Source organism: Nicotiana tabacum, chromosome 9 (genome assembly GCF_000715075.1).
Source record: "Nicotiana tabacum cultivar K326 chromosome 9, ASM71507v2, whole genome shotgun sequence".
Classification (NCBI taxonomy): domain Eukaryota; kingdom Viridiplantae; phylum Streptophyta; class Magnoliopsida; order Solanales; family Solanaceae; genus Nicotiana; species Nicotiana tabacum.
Window position 1 is genome coordinate 23,491,433 of NC_134088.1, and position 9,395 is coordinate 23,500,827.

Below are 9,395 nucleotides of genomic sequence, written 5' to 3' on the forward strand. Positions count from 1 at the left end.
GATTCCGGGCCAGTTCCTGCAAAAAGATCGTTTAGCCCGGGATCGCTAAGCTCGTTTATTTAGGGACCGTGGCCCATGAGACCGGCCCACTTGGCCCGTTTAGGAATCGGACCGGCCCACATACCACCCATGTGTGCGAAGTTTCTCCTCAATTAACTTTGCCTTTTCCAAGGCATCTCTCACCAAATCAGTACCATGTAGCTTAGCCTCCCCGGGCTCAAACCATCAGATGGGCGAACGACATCGTCGACCATACAAATCCTCAAATTGAGCCATCTCAATGCTGGACTTATAACTGTTGTTATAAGAAAACTCCACCAAAGGCAAGAATCGATCCTACTGCCCTCCGAAGTCAATCACACATGCTCTAAGCATATCCTCCAAGATCTGAACCGTCTGCTCCGACTATCCGTCGGTCTGTCGATGAAAGGTTGTGCTGAGCTATACCCGAGTCCCCAACTCACTTTGTACTACCCTCTAGAAATGCAAAGTAAACTGAGGGCCTCTATCTGATATGATGGAAACAGGCACACCATGTAACCGAACAATCTCCTGAATGTAAATTTGGGCCAATCTCTCTAAAGAATACGTATTCACCACCGGAATGAAGTGTGCCGACTTGGTCAACCTGTCGACAATGACCCAAACTGCATCAAACCTCCTCAAAGTCCGTGGCAACCCAACTACAAAATCCATAGTGATGCGCTCCCATTTCCACTAAGGTATAACCATCTGATGGAGTAGGACACCTGGCCTCTGATGCTCATACTTAACCTGTTGGAAATTTAGGCACCTCGCTACATACTCAACTATGTCCTTCTTCATCCGCCGCCACCAATAATGCTGCCTCAGGTCGCGATACATCTTCGTAGCACCTGGATGAATAGAATACCGAGAACTGTGTGCCTCTTCTAGAATCTTTTCCCTCAACCCATCAACATTAGGAACTCATAGCCGAACCTGGAGTCACAGAACACCATCCTCACCAATATTAACCTCCTTGGCACCACCCTGTAGTACCATCTCCCTAAGAACCAACAAGTGCGGATCGTCGAACTGACGAGCCTTGATCTGCTCGAATAATGAAGACTGGGTGATGACGCATGCAAGAACTCGGATGGGCTCTGAAATATCCAACCTTAGAAGTCTGTTAGCTAGGGAATGAATGTCCCAAGCCAATGGCCTCTCCTCTGCTGAAATGAATGCCAAACTACCAATACTCTCAGCCTTTCTTCTAAGGCATCCGCAACCGCATTCGCCTTGCCCGGATGATAAAGGATAGTAATATCATAATCCTTTAGTAACTCAAGCTACCCACGCTGCCTCAAGTTGAGATCCCTCTGCTTGAACAAATGCTGCAAGCTGCGATGATCAATGTAAACCTCACAAGACACCTCATAAAGATAATGCCTCCGGATCTTAAGACCATGAACTATCGCTGCCAACTCCAAATCATGCACGGGGTAATTCTTCTCATGGGGCTTCATCTGACGTGAAACATATACAATAACTCGCCCCTCCTGCATCAATACACAACCCAAGATAATGCGTGAAGCATTGCAATACACAGTATACATCCCTGAACCGGAAGGCAACACTAGAACTGGTGTCGTTGTCAAAGCTGTCGGAGGACCCTTCTGGGTCAATCTAGTCAAAGGTGCTGCAATAAATGAGAAGCCCTCCACAAACCGGCGATAATAACCTGCTAACCCCAAAAAGCTCCTGATCTCGGTCGCTGTGGTAGGACGACGCCAACTCTGAACTACCTGAATACCCTCGCCGGATACAACATGCCCCAAGAATGCCACGTAATCTAACCAAAACTCGCACTTGGAGAACTTAACATATAACTTCTGTTCTCGCAAGGTCTAAAGCACCACTCTCAAATGCTTATTGTGCTCCTCCGTGCTACGCGAGTAGATCAATATGTCATCAATGAAAACAATAAAAAATGAGTCAATATATGGCTTGAATACCCGGTTCATCAAATCCATAAACATCGTCGGGGCGTTAGTCTAGCCGAAAGACATCATTAGAAACTCATAGAGGACATATCTAGTCCGGAAAGCCATCTTCGAAACATCCAAATCATGAATCTTCAACTGATGATACCACGATCTCAAGTCGATCTTAGAGAACATCCTGGAACCCTGCAACTGGTCAAACAAATCATCAATATGCGGCAACGGGTACTTGTTCTTAATGGTAACTTTTTTCAACTGGCGGTAATCAATGCACACCCGCATAGTCCCATCTTTTTTCTTCACGAACAACACTGGTGCACCCCAAGAAGACACACTCGGTCTAACGAATCCCTTTGCTAGCAACTCCTCTAGTTGTTCTTTCAATTCCTTCGGGGCCATGTGGTATGGTGGAATAAAGATAGGCTGGGTACTTGGAGCCAAATCAATACAAAAATTGATATCACGATCTGGTGGCATGCTGGGTAGATCAGAAGGAAACACATTGGAGAACTCTCGGACCACGGGCACTGAATCAATCGGTGAAGTCTCTACAACCTTATCCAAAACATAAGCTAGATAAGCCAAATAACCCTTCTCGACCATGTGTCGAGCCTTCATAAAAGAGATAACCCAACTAGATGCACTGATAGGTAAACCCTTCCACTCCAATCTAGGAAACTCTGGCATTGTCAAGGTAACAGTCTTGGCATATCAATCAAGGATGACATGATATGGAGACAACTAGTCCATGACCAGGATGACCTCAAAGTCGGTCATATCAAGCAACAAAAGATCCGCTCTAGTCTCATAACCACAGCAAGTTAAGATACAGGACCGATAGATCCGATCCACAATAACAGAATCGCCTACTAGCGTGAACACATAAACATGAGTACCCATGGACTCACGAGGAACACCTAGAAAATGAGCAAACAGAGATGAAACATATGAATACATAGACCTTGGATCAAATAGTATTGAAGCATCCTACCACAGACAGCAATAATATATGTGATCATGGCATCTGAGGCTACTGCATCTGGTCTGGCTAGAAAGGCATAGAACCTAGCTGGAGCATGACCTGACTAGCCTCCACCTCTAGGACGGCCCCTACCCACCTGCCCTCCGCCTCTGGGAAGCCGGATGGCTGGTGCGGCAGCGGGTGCTGTAATCATAGGCTGATAACCTTGATGTATTGCCTTGCCCCGAAGCTTGGGGCAGAATCTCCTCACATGACCAAGATCCCCGCACTCGAAACAACCTCTCGGTGCGGAAAATGACTGACCCTGAGTCTGACTCTAGGGATCTGAACTCTCACTGGAGGAACCCTGAATAGATGGTGAATGATAGGATCTCTCTGGAATGATGCTGAAATAGGGCTGCACTGGAGCACCCCGAGGAGGAGGAGGCGGTGCTGGATATGTGGGCCTGCTAGACTGACCCCTCACGAACTGACCTCTGCCCCTAGATGGGGCACCACTTAACCCTCTAGAATATCGAAACCGCTTGTCCCACGGCGTTTGCTCTCGGCTCCGCTGACGAACACCCTCAATCCTCCGATCTATCTCTACAACCAGCTCGTAAGAAGTCCCCATCTCAACCTCTCGGGCCATAGTGGTATGGATACCATAGTGCAAACTTGCAACAAACCTCCGCACTTTCTCTGCATCGGTGGGAAGTATCATAAGTGCATGGCAAGCCAACTCAGAAAATCTCGCCTCATAGTCGGTCACCGATATCTGGCCCTGCTGAAGCTGCTTGAACTGAAATCGCAACTCTTCCCTCTGAGAAGGTGGAATATATCTATCCAGAAAGAGACGTGTGAACTAGTCCCAAGTCAAGGAAGGAGAACCGGCTGGTCTGCCGAGAAGATATGACTGCCACCATCTATGGGCCCTACCCTCCAGCTGAAAAGTGGTAAAGTCCACCCTATGGGACTCCAATATCCTCATGTTGTACAGTATGTCCCTGCAACGATCAATAAAGTCCTGGGGGTCCTCATGTTGCTCACCTCCAAATACATGAGGGTGTATCCTGGTCCATCTATCCAATAGCTTCTGCGGCTCGTCGGTCGCAGCTGGTATGGGCTCAGGTATAGCTGTTGTAACTGGCTGAGCTTCGCCCATGTCCATGGTTGAGCATACAAGCCATGACCTCCTGGAATCCGGTGCGGACATGAAGACCGCTTGGGTCGGCTCTACTGCAGGCACCTCGCCCTTCTCCTCGATAATAGGATCCTTCACTAGATCCATTGGTGGCATAACTGGAGCAACTCTAGGACGCCCCCGTCCTCTACCATGAGTTGGAGCTCTCCCTCGGCCTCGGCCTCGGCCTCTAGCAACATGGGGAGCAACTCTTCCACGGTCGGGTACATCTGCTGCACGCGTTCTCACCATCTATGAGAGAATAAGAGAAAGATACTTACCGCAACATCAACTGCACGATAGGAGATGAAGAAAGGGAAGTTTCCTAACATCCCATAGACTCTCGAAGATAAGTACGAACGTCTCCACACTGATCTGCAAGACTCTATTAGGCCTGCTCATAACTTGTGAGTCCTACGTGAACCTAGTGCTCTGATACCATATTGTCACGACCCAATTTCTCTTATAGGTCGTGATGGCGCCCAACGTCGTCGCTAGGTAAGCCAACAGTGAACTAGCCATGTATTTATTATTTTCATTAATTTCAAAGTAGTTGATTTTTATTTATTAAGTAAATAAGAAGTGAAAAATTTAATAAAGTAAAGCGTAAATTAATAAAAAAGCAAGTACGGTGAGATAAATACTCAAAAGCCATCAAGTGTCTACTAGCATGTATCCAAGACCTGGTGTCACAAGTGTATGAGCAACTAGTAGAATATACAAAACACCTATGCTATTGTCTGAAATGAGATAGATAGAAAATAAATACAAAAGAGAGAGAGATTGTGGGTATTGCAGAACGGACTCAGAGAGCAGCTCACCACTATGCCTCAGGGTAACGGGGGTACGCGCCTGACTGACTGCTAGATGCACCTGCCTCAGATCCTGCACGATTAGTGCAGAAGTGTAGCGTGAGTACATAAATAACATGTACCCAGTAAGTATCCAGCCCAACCTCGAAAAAGTAGTGACGAAGGATCGACATCGACACTTACTATTGGTCAATAATAAAAATACATAAATTCTAAAGAGGCATGGAAAACATGAATAATAATAATAACACAAAAACTAGTAATGAATAAATAGTTCTTTAATTGATAGTCAATTTAAAAAGAATCTCCAATTGACACATGCTAACTTCACAATTTCAAGCGATTAAATAAAGTATAACCTCTCATGTCATAAATAAAAACCAAGTGTATTCGGGCTTCAAGCATTATCATCGTACGGACCGATCCAGAATAATGTGTACACTGCCGAGGGTCGAGCGGCACGAACCATAGATGCATCTATCATAGTGTCGAAGCGTTCGGGCCGCTCCACGAGAAGAGAGAATACTCTTTGAATATCCGATTTAAGATCTACCACAAAAACTAATACACAAGGAAGTATAATTTCTATTAATGGTCAATTAATCCGCCAAAACTCAAAGTAAGTGAAGTTTGGTCTTTACGAATCCTTTATCAAGTTTCAATATAATTTAGGCCTAGAGTGCAAACAATACAAGTATTTCATGATTTGGGTCCTAAAACTACCCGGACTTAGCATGATTAATAGCTACGCACGGACTCTCATCACCTCGTACGTACGTAGCCCCTAGAAATAGAAGCAAATAGTAATTTAAAATACATATGGGGTAAATTCCCTCTTACAAGGTTAGGGAAGAGACTTACCCCGTTTCAAAGCTCACTTTCCGGCTCACGAATTCATTCTAAGGCCTCAACTTGGTGCCGAACAATCTAAAAATAGCCAAATATTATATAAATTAATCAATATACTCTCAAAAGTTAATAATTTAGCTATTATGGTGATTACCCAACACAAATTGAAAGATTCTTAAAATTCACCCCGGGCCCACTTGCTCAGATTTCGAAAATTTTTGAAGATAATATTATCCACAACCTCACTAACTCAAATATTCAATTTCTACCCAATTTCATAATCATTTTCGTGGCTAAATTCTATTTTTATCAAAACTTAGGCTTTTCAACTAAACCCATAATTTTTCCAATTTATATGTTAAGAATCTACCCAAAAATGCATGTATTAAACTCATATTATTTAAAAATTACTTATCTCAAAGTACTAGGTGAAAACCACTCTTCAAAGAGCTCTAAAATCGCCCAACAAGTGAATGAAATGAGCCCAAAAGCCTAAGTCCCGACATTAAATGAACCTCACTGCCCCAGCGATTTCGCTTCTGCAGGCCAAGGTCCGCTTCTGCAGAACACATGCAACTCAGTACTGGGCGCACCTACGGAAGGGCACCGCACCTGCGAGCTCGCTTCTGCGGCTCGCCTCGCGCACCTGCAACCTTGCCCACACTGGCTCCCTCCGCTCCTGCGATCCCCTCATCGCAGAAGCAAGTCCGCTTCTGCGGACACTGGATAGCCTGCTCTAGGCCGCTTCTGCGGTTGAGGGGCCACTTCTGCGGTTGATGGGCCGCTTCTGCGAGGTCGCACCTGCAGCCAAAACCTCGCAGGTGTGAACTCACAAGAACTGGAGCACCAGCAGCTCCCCCAAGTCCAATTCCGATTCTGATTCCAATCCGTTTTGCATCTGGGGGGCCGGGACCCTCTACAATTACACTCACACATCCAGCAACATAATGCAGACCCGCTCGCGTGATCGAAACACCAAAATAATATCTAAAAATATGAATCGGACGCCAAAACGCATGAATCGAATTATGAAACTCAAAAACTTCTAGAAGCACTTTCGCGCGTTTGATTCCTATCAAATCAACTCGGAATGACGTCAATTTTGCGTGTGAGTCACAAATCACCATTCAGAACTATTCCTAGGCTCGGAATCCCAATCGGACCTCGATAATACCAAACCCTACTTCAAACCAAATTAAAAGAACTTGAAAACCTTCAATGCGCCAACTTTCAATATTAAGTGCCGAAACGCTCTCGGGTCCACAAAACCCGATCCGAACACACGCCCAAGTCCAAAATCATCATACGAACCTATTGGGATCGTCAAATACCGGTTCCGAGGTCATTTACTCAAAACGTTGACTCAAGTCATACTTAGCCATTTTAAGCCACTATTAAGGAACTAAGTGTTCTGATTTCAACCTGAACCCTTCCAAATCCGAATTAAGCATTCCCGCAAGTCATAAAACAGTAAAAGTACATACGGGGAGTCTTAACTAGGGAAACAAGGATCTAGAAAGTAAAACGATCGGTCGAGTCATTACAAAATACAGAGAGGGTGAGGTTACACGAGAGAAGATATTTTCATTACCATTAACTAATACAAGTGTACACTGTTATATAGAAAACATTATGCACTAACCACCTTTATATCTAACTACTAATAAGCTTACTCCCCTCTCTGATTTTACCAAGTTATTCTCCCAGCTATTATGACATTGTGCATCACTTTAACCTGATAGTATAATACTTTGACCGAGAGGGAAGAGTTGTTGTAACTAGTAAAGTTATTGTCATATGATCAAGATGTCACGGGTTCGAGTCGTGAAAACAACCTCTTATAGAAATACAGGGTAAGGTTACGTTTAGTAGACCTTATAGTCCGGTCCTTCCCCAAAACTCGTGTATAGCTGGAGCTAAGTGCACGGGCTACCCTTTTATAATACTTGACAACCTAGCTAACATTTGCATAGTAATTAATGTGATAGGATCTTGCATTAGCATCTCTACATTGTTGTCTTTGTCAATTTTAGGGATTGCAGTAATTTGGTTCTTCAAGGATGGAAGTCTAATTTCTAAATTAAAAAAGATGATAATCATTGTTATGTTTTTCCATCCAAGTGTGTGTACTGTGTAGTGCTGAGATATATACTTTAACCGTATCAATTCTTGTAATGCAGCTTTTTTCTGCTATTTTTCAACCATAAATTCGACCAACTTGGAAGAAGAAAACATATTGAGTATGAGTTTCGTCATTCTTGGAAAGAACAGTGAAAGACAGGCTATTTGTGGTGATGATGAAATACCTAAGTTTGACATTTTTCAGATTCTTTCCTTTACAGATATGGGCTTGTTTTGTTTGCATTTTGTTGAGTGTGATTTGTGTGTGCGTGTGTGTAAGAGAGAGAGTGGAAAGAGATTAAAATTTTTGAAGAGACCAATTGCAGGAAACGTTGCTGGTTATTCCATAGTTTCCGACGAAGAAGGGTAGGTAAGAGTGGAAGAAAAGAATAAGAAAAGAAAAAAGCAAAAAAAATACATAGAAAAAGTGTGAGGAGTTTATTATTCGGATCATTTCATGCGCTCGAAAAATGTGAGAAATACTTGCCTCAACTTTTTGTGTCTTAATAGTACAGTAAATACTTGGTTAAAGTACACAAATGGAATAGATTTAAGATAGAGTATTTAAGTGAAAAGTATAAATAACTTTAAGAGGATGTCGGTGTATTTTGCCTACAAATATATACAACTAACATAATTGTATATAAATTGTAGTTTGACCTGATTTTGTACAAAAAAATTGTATTCAGGTTGTAAATAAATGGTAGATAATTGTAGATTTTGACCGGATTCTAAAAAAAAATTAATATTTAAGTTGTTGATAAATTATAGATAAATCATAAATATTGACTGAATTTGTTATATTTTATAAAAAGCTTAAATTACTTTTTTTTAAATAGAAAAACTTAGATAAACGGATAAATAAATTTAATATATATATGAAAAAGTCTCTAAAAATAAGACGTTGCAAACCCTAACCGAACTAAAATAACCCGCCTCACTTTTAATTAAGCCAATCCGACCCAAGTGTGTACGCCCGCTTTACTCTTACCTTGTGAAGGTATAGAGGTCAGTTCCGATAGACCATCAACTTAGTAAAAGTATAGATTGAAACTGTAAAACCCACGATAAAATTGAAAAACTAGATAAATTCAAGAAGATAAAAATAAGAAAGAAACACGTGCATTCACCCCTCTTCGTGCTGTGAAGAGAAAGGAAAAAATGGAAATGGAGGTAGGGGGAGAAAAAGAACAAAAGGAAAGGGAAACTAAATTGTCAAATTAGCAAGGTTTGTTAGTTTCAAAAGCTAAAGTCAACTGTTGGTTATGTTCCACAAATAATGAAAAATACATATTCATCAACATACCAAGCTCTTGAATCATTCACGAAGAATAATCAAAGGTTAAAATTCCTATACGATAATTTAACTATTGGCTGAATCGATTCTTACAGATAACAAATTATTAGATCTAAAATTCATAACACTGTACCTCACAAACGGTGATTGTTGTTAAGAAAACTGATTTTATTAGAGAACAAATTTATTCATATAAAATAACCCAGAT